General features: G+C 36.1%; 1 long non-coding RNA gene across 1 annotated transcript; it reads left to right on the top strand.

Annotated features, from left to right (window-relative positions):
* Nucleotides 1–334: 334 nt before the first annotated feature.
* Nucleotides 335–17,651, top strand: LOC106723795. Its single transcript, XR_001359511.1, has 3 exons — nt 335–422; nt 5,663–5,665; nt 17,641–17,651. It is a non-coding gene; the product is annotated as an uncharacterized LOC106723795 (long non-coding RNA).
* Nucleotides 17,652–18,115: the final 464 nt, after the last annotated feature.

Below are 18,115 nucleotides of genomic sequence, written 5' to 3'. Positions count from 1 at the left end.
TTCCTAGTGAGGAACATCAAAGTATTAAGTTGATAAGGCAAAACAAAAAATAAGAAAACAAAAGGCATTGTTGACAATAGCTGCTGCTATTTATATTTTTTGCTATTTAAAAGATGATGATAAATATTTTGGGATCAGGTAGACAAATATATCTTTTATTTTTTTAGGTTTTAGGTTTCCTAAAATATGATTCATCTAGGACAGTGGTCGGCAAACTCATTAGTCAACAGAGCCAAATATCAACAGTACAACAATTGAAATTTTTTTTGAGAGCCAAATTTTTTAAACTTAAACTATATAGGTAGGTACATTGTTATTAACTTAATTAGGTTACTCCTAAGGCTTAGGAAGAGCCACACTCAAGGGGCCAAAGAGCCGCATGTGGCTCACGAGCCTCAGTTTACTGACCACGGATCTAGGATGTCTTGATTTGAGTAAGTTTAAAGCAAAGTTTTTATTTTATCAAATTTATCTTAATCTTCATTTCAAAATTGACTTTAATAAGTGCTACACTTGAGTTCCTGGATACTAATTGTAAAAAAGACAGACAAAGGATACTTAGCACAAGTCTATTTTTAAAAATAAATGGGCTTTCAGAAATGTTATTTTCAGTAAAATTATATTTTAAAAGATATACACCTTACCACTTCATATTTTTATTTGATTTACTCGTATAAAGGCATCATGTTAGAAACTTAATATTCTATTTTTAAAACAAATGACCATTTGATTGATAATCACTTAGCATATATAATGAGTTTAAATGTGAACTCTATTTTCCATGCCATACGTACTGTCATAACCAAAAACAAATTATAATTAATACCTTCTTCAGACCCAAGAGGAGTTGGTATTGTTGGAAGAGTAGACTCAGACTAATTATAATTTAACAACATTGAATGCAAATACACAGGGAATTGTATATATATATATATACACATATATATATACATATATATACATATATATATACTATATATATACAATATATATATATATTTCTCTCTCACCTTATCTCTATTTTTTCCTGTCAGCCTTGTCACTTTCACATTAAACCTAAGAGAAGGGGTGGTGGTTGCTCACTAACTGAAGAAAGATGTCTTATGAAAGTATAATTCATGTTACCGTATACAGTAATACACTGTATGATTATACATTCTGTTAAGCGGTTTAAACATTCCATCCTATTGACCCAGAGGAAGTTTCAATTATGTGGGCAACCAACATGTGGGACTAGTGCTTGGGTTTGTGTGCCTCTGGTCAGGAAGTTATGAAATGCAATTCCAGTGGGTTTTTCTATGAAAATTACTATGTTTTAAGTAATTGAAAATTCGATGTAAGGTAAAATATCTAGTAGATAAAAACTTAATAAACATGCAGTATCCAGAAATTCTAGGTGATGAAAATGTATTGTTTAGGAAAAGGGGGATTGGGTCATTCACCTTTTTAATTCTGTCCAGCAGAGTAGGACCAACCAGTTAAAATGTGTAGAATCTATATCAATTGAACATTGAGCCTGCACCCCGGGCATGTGCCAGGCACCGAGTGTTGCACCGTGACCTCCTGGTTCATAGGTCAATGCTCAACCACTGAGCCATGCCGGCCGGGCTCAACTGAACAATGAACTAAAGATGCATAGAACCTGGAAAGTAACAAACTTATTCTACTTTAAACAACCCCTACTGGCCTATAAGAGTAGGCAGACGCTACTTCTGGGAAGCTCAAAGTCACAAATGAGAAGTGTAGGTTAGAAAAAGAGAAAAGCAGATTGTAATAAAAGAAGAGTTTTCTAATAACTATACCAATTCAATGGAGGAACAGGTTTATTTGGAAGTTAATGGGCTTCCCAGAACTGGAAGGAATGTATAAAGAAACTTGTATTTATGAAGCAACTATCTGTTGGTCTCTATAATCAGAATGTTGTATATGAAATCCCCTCAAACCCATGAAGTGGACTATATTATCCTCATTCAGAAAACAGATTCAGAGAGTTCCTCCGGACCCCCAAGCTAGAGAGAAGTGCAGCTAAGCTATAAACTCAAGTCTATTTGACACCAAAGATTATAACAAGTAGAAATGGATTGAGCACGTGCTAAAAACATAAAGGAGATTCTTTCCTCAGTTGATGATAAATAAACTATATGATCGTTAAGGTCTGAGATAGCATGACTTGGTAAGGGGCAGAGGTTTAAGCTTAATCTTAAACTGGCATGCGAAATTGTTCAAAGTCTACCTTTCACCACCCCAGAACTGGTTAATAATATCACTGGAATGATTAATAGAATATATAGGTAATATGTAGTATAATATCACACTATTGTATATCCAATATAATATGACCTGTATTGTATAACACCTGGTGAGAAAAAATCTATTTACGTCATATCTACCTAGTTATCTATCCTCTATTATCAATCTATCTATCTATTTTTATATAGGTCTATCCAGATAGATAGATCTCTCCAGGCTATCTTGCTTGGAATGGACAGGACAGCTTTGATAGGAGTTAGCTTTCTTCTAAGGAAATTTACCTTCAGATGGAAAAGCCAGATTAGCTTTTCTTCTATGGTATACAGCTTTGGCATCTTCATATGTAATGACCCCTCAGCTGAAGGAAGAGTCCGAATTAATAGGTCACTCCTTGTCCGGGAATTGATAAGAGGGAACAGTATGCGCCCACACTAATTAGGATACACCGCTCAGCTTTCCAGTGGTGACTGGCATGTTTCCACACAAGCTGATCATTGCACAAGAGACAGTTGTTGGTTTTGCCCTCTCAGTCCCATTTCAAGGCGAAAACTTCTCATATTTAAACACATGCAGAGGTGATTAGAGACAGTGTTTAAAATAATTACATCTGCATATACCTGGGATAAAATTGTTTTTCTTAGGAGCTGTTAAAATTATACCAGTTTTGGTATTCAGATTTTGAAATTTCAATGAAATATTTTTCTATCAAATAATTCAATTTAAATAAAATTAAGGCTTCAAGTAACATAGTGGCCAGGGTAAACTTCCTGACAAGGTATTTGACTCTAAACCTGAATGGAGATGAATGAAAGGAGGGGATGTTAAGGGACTTCACTAGAAAGTATGGTAAATGTTTTAATAATAGTTATATTAATTATTGAAAAAGTTAAAATAAAACTGATTTTTAGCCCTAACCGGTTTGGCTCAGTGGATAGAGCATCGGCTTGCTGACTGAAGGGGCCCCGGTTCGATTCCGGTCAAGGGCATGTACCTTGGTTGCGGGCACATCCCCAGTAGGGGGTGTGCAGGAGGCAGCTGATCGATGTTTCTCTCTCATCGATGTTTCTGACTCTCTATCCCTCTCCCTTCTCTGTAAAAAAATCAATAAAATATATTTTAAAAAAAACAAAAAAAAACTGATTTTTATTTTTCTTCTTATAACACTGTATCAAATTAAGCAACATGTAGTGGGAAGTATAAAGAAATCAAAGAGAAAAAAAATAAATAAAAAGGTTATTTTCTCATTGTATTTCATTTGGTAAAAAGATAGGAAAATAAATAGGAAGAGGGGACCTCAGGAACATAAAAATGAACAAAGAAGAGAGGCCCGGATGACTGGGAAAGGGGAGTGATACTTTTGAAACCGTTCCCTGGCGCTACTCCGACTTGAACCTTCCTTCAGGCATAAAATATGATAACCTATGTTCTCAATGCGCTGCTTACATTTATTTTCATTTGTGATTTAATCTTTTTTTTATTTCTCAACTGAATTTACAGTGGTTAGAATCAAAGGACCTCTCAATTTTTTAACGTCTTCATGTTCTCCCTCTCTCTCTCTCAATAAATATATCGGAAGTGGTTATGCGTGTGCACCGAACTCTAACTCTCAGGCATAAGCATCTCCTTTCCTGTTTTCTCTTTTGCATGCACAACTCCAGCTTTCCTTTGCTAGGGAACAACCCTGCCCTTGGCTAAGTCACAACATCTGGATCCTGATCTCATGGTCCTTGGAAGATAAGCAAAAAATAAAATTGTTCTGAATTCCCAATGTCTTCTCTACAAGGCTTTTATAAGAGACTAATAGTCTCTTTGGGAAATAGGGGAAAAATGATTGAAATGCTCACATTCAACCCTGGACTGAAGCTATAATTAGGAACCACCCGAGAAAGGGAAGAAAGATTGCAAAGAGCGCAGGAGCCCTGACATTCGTGCAGAAGCTGAAGGAGTGACAGGAAGAAGCAGCCAAGAAGAGATTGGAATGTTTGGCACCCAGGAAAATAGTTCTCCTGGCACGTTAGCAAATTTTAGTCCAGTCACCAGAACAAGTCTATTAGGAACACTTGAAAAGCTGGATTATAACATCTTAGCAGATTCATTTACATGCAAACAAGAAAACATCTGTTTAGCAGAAATGCCCGTAATGTATCCTCAAGTTTAAGAAACAGAGCTACACAAAGTTGTTGTTTTCCCATTTAGAAGGAAAACAGCAAATTATTAAAGCGACTCAATAATGTAAGTGTCTAAACAAATCTAACTGGTCCCAGCCAAATACATCTTCAGCATAGTTCTCATTTTATAGTGTCAAGCCAGTGACATTTGGGAAGGGAAGCAGTCATGGCAAATGGGTTATGTGCTGACAGGTTTTTTCCTCATGAACATTTCTTCCTTTCAAATAACCTATTTGACCACATTACAATGAAAAATCATATATTTTATACATGTGAGTAGACAACTATTTCTCCTTAGGTTGCTTCTTTCATTCTCTCATATTCTTTTCAAAAATTTAAAACTGATGGAAAAGTTGCAAGAGCAATAAAAAAAATCTTACTTATCTCCTATCTCCTGCACCCAGATTTTCCAGTTGTAAGATGTTACCATCTTTCCTCTATCATTCAATTTCTCTCAGTCTCAGTGTCTTTGTGGCTCTGCCTCTCTTTCTGTTTCTCTCTCTTTCTTACACACACACACACACACACACGGACAGAGCTATTGTGGTCCTTTTAAAATATGACCACAGATTCATTGGCATTTCTCCTAAGGAGATGATGTGGGTTCTTTTATTCTGGGTGGGACTGTGATGACATTGAAGAACAGGATATGGTGAAATTGACACTATTGGACATCCAAGACCAGGTCATAAAAGGCCTTGCTACTTGAGATGGCTTTGCCATGTGTTAACTTGGCTTAGACAGAACTTGAACTACATATCCCACAACTTCTTCCCACAGGCGTGGGCCACAAGGAGGGAAACATAAGAGAAGCCAGTTTGTAGCCTGTTGATGATCTGCTGACCCACCTCACTGGCATAAAGCAGCAGGAAGCCTGTAACTTCTCTACCTTCCCATGAGTCCTTCAATCCTTCTTCAGCTTGTGGACTCCTCGGCCAGGGGTGTGTGTGTGTGTGTGTGTGTGTGTGTTTAGCGCTCTCAAGTCAGGTTGCTCAAGTGTCTGTGGTCAGGTGGCCAGTTGGCTGAAAGCTGGCTGTCTGGGGTAATTGAGACCAGCAATTTCTTTCCATGTGTCTCAATCTACAGCAAGTTACCGTGGGCTATTTTCTCAGGTCTTAGCAGACACCCAAGAAACCAAGCAGAGATATTCAGGGCCTCTGAGGCTTAGGGTTGGAACTGGCATACCATTGCTTCCATCCTATTCTATGGGCCAAAGCACATCACAAGGCCAGAACAATAAATAGACTGTACCTCTGGGTAGAAGAAGATGCAAAGCAACATTGCCAAGGACATGTGGACCAAGAGTGAAGAAATGGGAAGCCTTTAATAATAGGGTCATCACCCCCTAAAAGTATATGTTTCGGCAGCCCTTGCTTAGTGTATGGCAAGAACTAGACCCATATTAAGTATTACTAAAATAAGAAATACAGAGAGTTAATAATTTTAGAATGACTTACTTTTGCTTTATGTTATTGTTAAATGGTTTGTGCTACAAACTCAGTAGCAGAACAGTGTTAGTTTCCAGTTGCTGTGTAGAAAATCACCACGAATTTAGCAGGTTGAAAGAACATTCAAATTTCATCTCACAGTTTCTGTGGGTCAGAAACCTGGGCGTGGCTTAACCAGGTCCTCTGCTTAGAGTCTAATGAGGTTAAAACAAAGGTGTCAACTAGGGCTGAGGTCTCACTTGAGGTCCAGGATAACTTCCCAATGCAGGCAGTGTTGAAAAAAAAAATTCTTTATGGCTTTAGAACTCATTTTCTTTAAGACCAGCAGCAGAATAAGCCACTTTTAAAGGGTTTACTCGATTAGATCAGGCCCGCACAGGATCATCTTTTCACAAACCAGCTGATTTGGGACCATGGTTATATATGGGGAAAATTTCACATTTTTTTCCATATAATATAACCTAATCACAGCAGTGACATCATCATATTCACAGGTTATAATTAAGTGGGAGAGATAAAGTGTGTACACTAGGAGGCAATATTCTTGGGGCTATCTTAGAATTCTGCATACCATACAAACCACTCTAAAATTCTTTAAAATGTTTTTCACATTTTATGATAGAATGCTTTCTGTTTATTTGGTGCAAGAAAAAAAAGTTGAGAAGGTGTTTACTAACCTCTTCACAGAGTTTTCTAATATCAATGGGCTGTGTGGTCAGATGGCTACCCAAATCAATTTCTGTGCTAAGTAAAAATCACTAAAGCTCTGAGACTAAACGTTAACCCTCTTTTTCTTATATGTAAATGTTTTGGAGATGTTGCCCAAACTATATAGTTTTCATAACTAATAAAATAGCACAGGGCAAATGAATATATCTATGTTCAGCTCACTACTGCCAGTGATCAGAAATGAAATCTGTGCACGCAATCTTTCAAAACAGACTTCTACATGGGAAGATGCATGCCACCCAAAGTGCTAAAGGTGACATCTACCCAATGTGAGCTGTAATAATTGGGATGGCATGAGGTTATTCATTTCTCACAAATTCAGGTTTAAAGGAGAGAGTCACAAAAGCATAAGCTTCTGTTTTTCAGCTCTAGGTAAACCCAAATGAGATGCAGGGGAGTTTGTATACATTTCATGGGCCAGTAATGAGGAGTGAGCTCTAAACAGACTCTGATCCATATTAGCACAAACTCTTGTAGCATCCTTCCTTTTAGAAGCCCCAAATATTCTCTTACAGGAGGTTATATACCTTTAAGAAGGCCTGACAGAAGGCTCAAACATGCTTCTGTATTTCTGTGTGTTTTTATGTGTATGTGTTAGTGTATTCGTGTTTGTGTATTTGTATGTGCATATGTGTTCACATATTTATGTATGCTTGTGTGTATATCTGTGTGTGTGCTTGTGGATTTGTGTGTGTGTGTGTGTGTTGTGTGTTTGTGTGTCTTCATGCTTTTCTAAAGCCAGACAAACGTGGCTATCATTGTTATGAACTTCTCAAAGTAGGGACACATATTATACGCAGACAAAACATACGCACAAAACATTTGAAAAGAGAAATAGCTTCAGAAATGAAAGTTGAAAGCCACAAGGACAGGAAAGCACATGTTTGTTAGATGCAAGGTTTGGCTGGTTTGTATGTTCATTTTAGTATTCCTTTCCCACTCACAGGATCCTGAACGCCTTGTGATAAGACACTTTGCTGTTAAGGGATCGGAGACTTTGGAGAGATTGAAATTGACAGACTGAGAAAGTTCTTTGTGGCCCACAGACCTATTTCTTTTGTTTTCAAACTGGCTTAGGAAAATTGAATTCACTCTATTTAAAAACTGGGCATGTTTTCTGAAGCTTATCACCATCTCCATCACTCTCTCTCACATCGCAGCTGCAAGGAAGAGGCATCATTCAGTTTCCCTGGCTACAGCAGAAGTCACCCAAATTTGTAGTTCTTGCCTGAGGGCACTAAGAGTGTTGGGGGAATGGGGTATGTGTGTTCAGATTAACCTCTTTAATAAAGGGGTTTTTTTGTTTGTTTTGTTTTTAATATATTTTATTGATTTTTTACAGAGAGGAAGAGAGAGAGATAGAGAGTTAGAAACATCGATGAGAGAGAAACATCGATCAGCTGCCTCCTGCACATCTCCCACTGAGGATGTGCCTGCAACCCAGGTACATGCCCTTGTCCGGAATCGAACCTGGGACCTTTCAGTCCCCAGGCTGACGCTCTATCCACTGAGCCAAACCGGTTTCGGCAAGGTTTTTTTTTAAATTGTTTTTATTCAGAAAATAAAGTTATACACACTACATATTAGTTGCAAAGCACGGAAACACTATTTTATTTATCCTATATAGGCAATCATTCATAGTCTACAATTGCATTCAGTTCATTTTCTCCTTCTTCCTGTGTTGAAATTAGATGCTTCGAAATTCTATTCTGTTGCTGACAATTCACATGAATTAAGCTAAGAAGTATTTCCTTTTCTTCGGAGTCTGTTCTTCCATCCAAATATTTAATGTCTTTCTGATTATGACTTTGACTTTTGATTCTGTAGGAAACGCAATGCAGTTGGAATACTTAAAATGGAAAAAAGTTGCCTGTGACCATTTTTAACCCACTCAGTCTGCCGTAGTGGGGTAGATAGGTGTCAACCCTCCTTGGCCAATCACAGGGCTCCATGGCCTTAACTTTCACTCTAAGGACCCTGGTGCCAGGAGAGCACTGTGACCTGGCACCATCCATCCCTTTTCCAAAGTCTTAGCTTCCTTCCTGGGAAAGGATTCTGAGCACAGGGCTTCCTTTATCTTTCCCGGGGACGCTTTGCCAAAACCTTTTCTCTTCCTTTCACCACCCTTTTCCTTCCCCATCTCCTACTTTCATCTTTTTCTAATTATCCTCAACTGGAATGACTCAAAATCTACGTACACTCAAAGTAAAATTCTTGTGGTTGGGGACAAGGAATTCAGAAGTAAATGTGTGTGGATTAAAATGTCATGTAAGGGTAACTTGAGCTTGGGGAGGTGTTGCTGAACTGAAACATACATGATAACACAGCCAGCTCAGCAAAATAGAAAGAAGGCATTTTAATGTGCTTAGCACCTCCAAACCTGCCTGAGAATTGATGCATCCCTTGATCCCGATGGTTCTTTATCCTTTTTAAATGTCTTTCACATCCATCAGCACATATGTGAATCGCCCACCTCTCAGCTCTTCCCTAATTTCACAGTGCACCTCCCCAAGCTTCTCCTTGGTTTGGAATTTGCCCAAGTGTTGGCTAAGTTTGAATCCCATCCTTCCTCCTCTCTGGTTTCCCCCCAGTTAAGTTTGGTACCTAAATGTTCTCTGTATATTTTTAAAGGTAAAATTAGTAGGCAAGCACCTGTGACATTACTAACTCTGAATATTGTTCACTCACAGATAACGTATTTCTTTTCCACAGGTGTGTTTGGTGTATAAGTGTGTGTGTGTGTGTGTGTGTGTGTGTGTGTGTGTGTAAAATCTAATCATTAAAATAATAGAACTGACTGGAGGTATTTTTAGGGAGAAGAGGTTTCTTAAGTACCTGTGAGATTTTTGAACTTCCTCAAATGATGTGCCTTTCTTTGCTTCCTGTGAAGATGTTGACTTATTTCTCTTAGGTGACAAAAAGAAAATACATACTTGCCTCTAAGCTCCTGAGTACTCTGTTTCTACAACACCATCATTTTCCTAGCATTTAACTCTGCAATATAAGCTTTGATTTGGACATTAACCCCCACGTCAACTTTTAACCAAGATATTCTTCTTCCCAGGGTGTGAATACCATTGGTATTTGTGTTGGAAATAAGCCAGGCAGGGTGTGTGTATGTTTGTGTAGGCCAACCACATGTGGGTGGGATAATGAAAACAAAACCTCAGTCTCACATACCTTGAGAAAAAGGTGGATCAAGAGAGATAATGCGTGGTATAAATTAAAAATGACCTCAGATGGAAATTTTGTGGGTATTACAAAAACACAAAAACAATTCATCTGTCAGCAGAGAATTTACTATAATGGTGAATCTCTCATTTTTCACTCTTAAACTGGTATCTTCCTATCATTCTGGAGCACAATTCACATTTGTGACATTCCTTGTTTATTTTCTATAGAACCCCAAGATTCACATAGGGAATGGTACTATGCTTGCCCTTGCCAACTTTATAACAAAGACCACCCTTTAAGGATTAAAGCAATCAACCTGTCAAATATTTTGAGGCTGGTTCTCCAACATTATGGGTTAATGATAAAACTGTTAAAAGAGTTATGCATAGTAGTTTATTGATGTAAATAATATATATTTTTTTATATTCAGGAACAGAGAGGTAGATACAAAAATCCCACAGAAGGAGACATGCACAGTGGGAAAAGGGGATGCTATTGGATCATGAAGCTCTGGTCTCAAAGTCTGTTTCTGGCACTTTCAGTTGGATGAACTGGGCAAATACTTAAGCAGTCGAGGTCTCAATTTTGTTACCTATAAAATTCATGTAATAAAATCTATTTTGAAGAGTTGTAAGTATCAGTGGTAATACTATATTCATTGGTTATTAGAAATCTATATGTATGATAGATGATTATTATTCTGACTGTTATTTATTTTATGGAAATAAATCACTATTATCACTTTATTGATTATATAAAAACCACCGTATAACGTTTATGAAGAGAGTTGCAGGTGTAATTGTATTCATAAATCATCTGTAATTCCAGTTGGGAATCATCTGTAATCTCTTAAACAGTCATAGGAATACCATGTTCATTTCAGTAAAAAGTCATCATTTTTTCACATGAGTTCTTTGGCCTATTTTTGGCTCTCGCACTAATTGAACAGCAGAGAGCTTTCAAGCTGCCTTTCCGAAAGTCATTGCTTCTCCTCACAGACTTTCCAGGTTGCTATACCCAGCTTAGCCAGACCCCAGCAACTTTCTTAATCCGTTTCTTGTTTTAGTAGATTTGACCATGACCTTTGATTATTAACTTCATGAAAATCACCCTCTCTTGATAACTAAGACATTGCTTTTACATTTTACTGGATTCTACAACATTTATCTCTTTGTCCAAAGATGGTGGTACGTGCATTAATGTAAAACTCTTATCACAGTTCCTGGCTCATAATAACTGCTCAATAACTGAGATATACTATAGCTATTACATCATCATTATCATTATCATTGTCATCAGTGATTTCTTTGTTGGCCTATTTCCTTCCTGATCTGTAGTAGTAATGGCCTCCCAAGTATCAGTTTTGGTTTTTAATCTTTGTTTACTAGGTTCTTCTTAAGGAAAACAGCCACTCAGTTAGATATTTTATATCAATAATATTCAGATGTAACTCTCTAGCCCCAACTACTTACCAAGGCTTCAATTTTATATTTTCATCTGCTTCTAAGATCTTTACTCAAATAAAATATCCTGTTATCATTGCCAAATGAGCATGCACACACTGACCTAGATTCTTTTCCAAACTCGTCCATTTGCTTTCCATCACACCCTCACTAACCTGACAATTTGCAGCTCAGTCCTCTCCTTTTTCTCTCAAGAGACACCTAGGCCTTGTTTTTTGTTTTGTTTTGTTTTATGTGTCCTTTCATCTTTGCTATGGACAGTCTTCCTATTTAGATGCTCACTGGGGGGTAAGGGAAGCCAGGGGATTGTCAAGGGTGGGGGGAAAAAAAGGACACATATGTAATACCCTTTGTAATACTTTAAGCAATAAAAAAAATAGATGCTCACAACCTTACAATCCTTTTAATTCAATTATTTTGTAATTGCCCAATACCGAGCAATTACTGCTAGAGAAATCATTTTAAATATCTTTTTAAAATTGTTTGTTTGTTTTAGAGCCTATGAAACCCCTAAAGTGCTTTACAGTCCATGTTACATTAAAATTTATCTATATAGTTTTCATGTTAATGATGTTTACAACTTTTATCTATCCCAACTTTTTTTTTCCCTCCAAACCACTCTGTATCATCTAGTTTCAAACATTCCGGATCCTACTGTACTACCTGAAGCCGTGGTTAACTATTGAGTCTAGACAATTGGCTCATGCTTTGACTTCCTACATGGAAAATTTCCCACATACAACCTATTTTTTATGTCTTTTTCAAGACCCAACTTAATTTTCCTTGGTACAGTTTTTCTTTGATAGTTTGGCTATCTTTAATTCTGTGTGTTGTTGTTTTTTATTATCAAAACTTTTCACCTAACACATATGTTCTTTATATGCAATCTCTAGTATTGCATCTTCTAGACCAAGTTCTTATATGACTTTTATTATCCCTAAATATTATCAATTATCTCTTTCTTTTTTTGTAATTCCTATTGCCAATACCAAAGTTCAGGCTCTTACCATTTTTTTCCAGGAAACATCATTTTGGACCTCATCATATTCAATTATCTATTTCCCCTCTAGCCTGCCCTGATTATTATTGCTAAATTTCTGTTTCTAAAGCTAAAGCCATGCCATTTTTAAAACCTGCTTATAGCAACAGTAGCACTCATAGTGGTCTCTTACGAGTTTAGTAAATATCTCCTGTGGTTGTGAAGCCCAGATTTTGATTTATTGTCCTCCAAATATATAAAATAACTTTCCCAACATATAGCTAAGTCTTGGAATTCCTCTTCACAATCATCTGTCAACAGGATTTTCTGACATTTTTTGTTTAATTCTTTGATGTTCTCTACTTCTGGGATTTGGTCTTTCATATTTCTTTGGTTACTCTTGTTTAGACATTCAAGCTCTTAAATCAGGATTAATACAATTGCATCATCAGATGCTCTGCTTTCCTGTAATATCCCACTCCAGTTCTTCCTGAATGCTACTGCAATATGTCCCAAAGTACACTTTTTTTTATTCTCTTAGGGCATTTCCCACTCTGCCTGTCTTTATAGCAATTTCATTATATGTCTTTTGCTTCCCATTGGACCATGAATGACTCAGTGTCTATGTATACATCATCCCTGTAACTCTACAGAAGATGGACATATACTGTTCAAATGACAAAAAACTGAATAATCATTTCCATACAGGTGCAAGATTTGAAAACAGTATTTGGCTAAAATTAAATGATTTAATCACCAGATAGCATACCACCAATCATTCACAGTTACCATAAAATACCTCTTTAAAAATGTGTTAAGTGCCAGGCGCCATGATTAAAGGCACAATAATAGACAAAACAAATTTTCTACTATTGAAGAACTCAATATATGATGAAAGAGACAAAAAATACCACAATAATATCAAAATGCATTTTAAAAGTTAAATACAAGAAAGGGAAAAAATATAAGGCAGATGAGGGAGGTATGAGTGGGGGTCTTGAAAAATGATATCTCCTCCATTGCTATTACCTATTAGCTAAGGATGATTCAAAAAATATTTTTAAAAACCTGCCAAATATCAATTTTGTGATGTTTAAGTATGAATTGTTTTGTTATACTCATATCTTGCCTCCCTGTGCATATTTTAAGGTGAAATACTAATTCATTTTAATTACATTTGTTTCTTTTAAACCTCTAACAAGCTCTTATTTTCATATTTCATTCTTAAATTCCTTTGTCAGCTTCTGAAATCAAAAGCATTCATAATTATAAGCTCTCTTTGTGGCTTCAATGGCAAGGATGGGCATTTTCCAAGTTTTTTAAAATCATCTGCCTCAATAAACATCAAACCTAGAATTCAATCCCTAAATTATAGGCTGCCTACAAATTCCGGTATGATTGTTTGCTCCTTTTTCCAACAAACACCTTATATGTCTGACATTTTTTCTTTCAAAACATGATGTAAATAGAGTAGATATGTGGACCCAATGAATGAAACTGAAGCTCTAAAGCTTGCATATTTTGTGGATAAGGACCACTACTCATATGTGAGCCTAGCTGCCTTCTATAACGGGTAAATAGATAGTATGGTAAAGTTTTAAAAGTCAAAAGAGCAAGCTGGTTTGGATTTGTATTTCAACTATGCTTCTTGCCAATTGCATGTTTTCGTGCAAAAAACTTAACCTCTACCTGCCACTGAGTATTATACCTATCTAGTAGACTTTGGAGATAGATGGGCCAATAACATTTATACTCTGGCACATAATGACCATATAACACATTTAAAGTATTTTATTGTGTTCATATTTCAAGATCCTCTTCACTACGCTAATGACCCAGGCATTTTTATCCATCAGTATATAGCTATCTGAAGCTATAAATATTTTTCCTGGGATTTTCTTAGTTCCTTCTTCCTGAGAATTTACTGACAGATTTAAATCAATGACTAAATAATACTCCATAATTCTCTCAGTAAAATTATTTTATTCTTACCTTCCACGGACCATCTTCTAGCCTATTTCCTTTCATTCTATATGAAAAATGTTAACTTTTGCTTTAAATCTACTAACATACTTATATACCAGTACTTAATATTTATACAGCTTCCCATTGGACCATGAAGGACTCAATTACTATGTATGACTTTCCTGTATGTTTTTTTCTGTATATTTTTCTCTGTATTTACCTCTCTTTGTTTGTCTCTTTTGATGAATTGAATGAATTGCCTAAATGGGCGTAGATGCTCTTTCCCGCATGGTTCAAATAGATCATAATAAACTTTGACTGAGTAAATTTAGAAGTAGAAAGTAAGTCATACTTAGTCTTGCATAGCAGAGGACGAGCCATGGTCAAGCTAGAAACTTGGCACAGAACAGATAATTTACCAAAGGAAAAGAAAATAAAGGTTCTCATTTTCCTTGGATGGCTCAGAAAACACATTTTGAAGTTCTGAATTTCTACTGTTACATAAGCAAACGTGAAAGATGTACATTTTATTTGGAACGATCTAATTTGTGAACACATTAAAATATATTTAAAATTTTCTTCTTACTGAAATTAATTAAAAAATCACCCATCTTGTTTCTCCAAGATAAATATTTTCATCAAGAAAGGTTTAACAAAAATGCTGTAGGATGGCATCATTTTCATGTAAAGTGCCAACTTCACATGTTTTGTAAGTTCAGATGTGTACAGTGCGGTAAGATTGTTAAACCACAACTCATAAAATGAAAGAGCTAACGGAAAATCTCACTTGTATTTCTCAAATAAGCTAGCTGTTTACACTTAAATATTTCAATTCATAAGTCATAACTCAGCATCACACAATTCTGTGCATTGCACATAGTTTCAGCAGAAAATAATGCAAAACATCTTTCCTCACAGACCTTATTCAAAATTGGAAACTATGTATAATATGTAATTTTTCTACTAGAAACCTAATGCATTCATTCCACAATCTACCTTTTTTTGATAACAATAATAATACTCAGGACAAATAACAAAGGGCATATAGAATATATATATAACTTAAGTAAGAGAAAGATTGTTATATACACAAAAACAACAAATCTGAATGTTTATATGCAATGTGTTAATGGTACTTTGCTCTAAGAAAAAAAATCATAGTATTTTACCTTATAGTTTATACATTTCTGAATTTCTAAAATATTTTTACTTGAATATATGTTACTTTAGAAATTGGGTGGTGGAAGAAACGATGCCACTCCTTTTTCTTGCAAGAACTTATTGCACTTTTAAATTTTTTTCCAATTTTTTGTATTATTTTCACAAGTACTGCTTAGTGGTTAGACAATCATATACTTTACATAGTGGTCCCCTAAATATTTCCAGTACCCCGACCAATACCAAACATATAAAACGTATTTTATTCCCTCTTAAAATCCTGAGCTGTGTGCATCTAGGAATAGAAGTTTAACCTTTTGAGAATACTTAGTATCCATTGAAACCACACAAAAAATAATTAGTTTATTAACAAAAAACTTTCAATCAAGCTAGATGTGCTCAAAGACAAAATCTCTGACAAAGACTGATGAAAATATGTTTAAATTCAAAGAACTGAAATGCATTTCTTTTCCACGTCCTTTGATGGCATATCCACTATTTAATAGTCTTTTAAGGAAATTGTGGCTTATTTTCAACCAAAATTTTCTATTTGATTCAGTGCCTTTTTATTAGAACATATTAATAGTCTAGATAAAACCTTAACTTTTCCCTTCAAATATCACTTAGCTATTATCTCAGTTAGCTATTATTATACTACTATGAAGCAAAAATAATATTAATTGATTGTTCACATGTTAGCAGGTAAGCTCAAGTAGCTCTCTCTTCTTCTTTGCTTTCCTTGTTTTGAGACCAGAGGGCCACTTGCTTTTCTGAATAAACCAAATAAATGTGGTTGGAAGTACACCAAAGGGTCAGAAGCATGATGCATTTTGACACCTAGGTCAGAATTGGCACACAGGTATAGGCTACAGTGGGTCAGTGGAGGGCAGAGAATACATTTTGGTGAGCAATGATTGAATCAACTGTAGCTGTGTCTACCACTATGCTTGGTGCAAGAAATAAAAACAACACTGTGTCATGTGTTAAATGTCATAGATTAGAAAGATGTGAAACACATGAAAACAGAGAGTGGATGACTTTACTCTTTTGGGGCAGTTGGGAAAATCTTTATGGGATCAGTAATATTATGACAAGGTCTGAAGAAATAAAAGTGTTCACAAGGAGAAGAGGTAGGTGTGAGCATTACAGTCAGAGGGCACAAAATATACAAAAAATAGAAATACGGAGTCAGAAAATATTACTTGATTAAGAAAAAAAGTGCAGTATATGAACTAAGAATAGATAATAAGGGGTGAAGTAGCAGAATTGAGAGTTGGAATTGCAAAAGACCTAAACATCCAGGCTAAAACATTTGAAATTAATTTTGTGGATTATACTGCATACCAATCTATTACAAAACATAGTGGCCTAAAACAAGAAACAATTGACCACATAACAAAGCAATAAAATATTTAGTGGCTTCAAATAACACCGTTTATTTAGTTAATGATTCTGTGTGTCAGCAACAAGGACTGGGCCCAAGGAGGTGGTTTTTCTGTTCTCACTCAAGTGGCAGACATTTCATTGGGTAAATAGGAGACTGGTTTGATTATGAACCACATGAAATCTCATTCTTCAGTGGACTAGCCCAGGTTCATGTATGTTGGGAAGACAGAGGTCCAGGAGAAAAGGTGGGATTGTGTAAGGCCTCTGTAAATCTAGATTTGGCATTTGAATATTGAAACCTTATTGCTTCATTCCATTGGCCAAAGCAAGTCAGAAGACCAACTCAGGGTCAATAGACTCCACTGCTTAAAAGTAAGAATTTCAGAGTCACATTGCACATGGAATGAAAACTAAAAGGAGTGACAGATTGTGTGTCCATCTGTGCAATTTATCAAAAGGTACTTTTGAATTATTTTATTGGTACCATGGGTATAAACTGCATGATAGATTTAAATAATATAGATTTTTATCTCATTGCCTGACTTTCAGATAACCAAGTCCTGAAAGAAAGAAGCAAAACCAAGGACTATAGGATCTGAAAATAATAGAGCATTATTAAGAATAGTATGAAATATAATGAAATAATTTTATTAATATGAAAAGTAATGAAATCATCCATTCATCTTATCCCACTGGTCAAACAGAAAGCAATCCCAGTTTAAAAAAAATTCCTCTTATCAAGAATCACATACCAGTAATATCACAAAATACAGATTAATATCAGTTCAAAGGTGTTACTTTTAAAAATATCCTTGTGAATGATAAAAAGAGTATATATTTTATATACATAAACCATATTCAACATCAGTTGGAATAGCTGTATAATTTAGGGGCAATATATTAGATTGTAACTTGTAGAGGAATGAACATGGTTTTGAAACACCAGTAGGAGTGTGAATCCAGTTTTGAGCCTTTGTACCATTTACTGTTATTTTCCAGGAAGGGAAGGAAGTCAGAAGGTGGGAAGATCACCAACTTAGACAGGAAGGGTGAGATGCAGCACTGCTAAAATCATTTCTTCTCAGCCAGCCCAGGCTGAGTGTCAAGGGGTTGCTAATTTATCTAATCTAATAAAAGAGAAACATGCAAATTGACCACAACTCCGCTACGCCCCAAGCCACCCCCACCAGCCAATCAGAGCGACTATATGCAAATTAACCCAACCAAGATGGCGGCCGGCAGCCACAGAGCTGGAGCAAGCAGGAGGCTTGGTTGCCCCGGCAATGGAGGAAGCCAAGCTTCCCACCTGCCCTGGCTCGCTGTGGCCTTTGCTCAAGGCAACAAAGTTTCAATTGTAGAAGATAAGTAAATCCCAGATACCTGCTTCCAGCCAGC

This window comes from Myotis brandtii, unplaced genomic scaffold, assembly GCF_000412655.1.
Source record: "Myotis brandtii unplaced genomic scaffold, ASM41265v1 scaffold644, whole genome shotgun sequence".
Lineage (NCBI taxonomy): Eukaryota > Metazoa > Chordata > Mammalia > Chiroptera > Vespertilionidae > Myotis > Myotis brandtii.
Note: the sequence above shows the minus strand (reverse complement) of the source record. Positions and strands in the feature narration are given on the sequence as shown.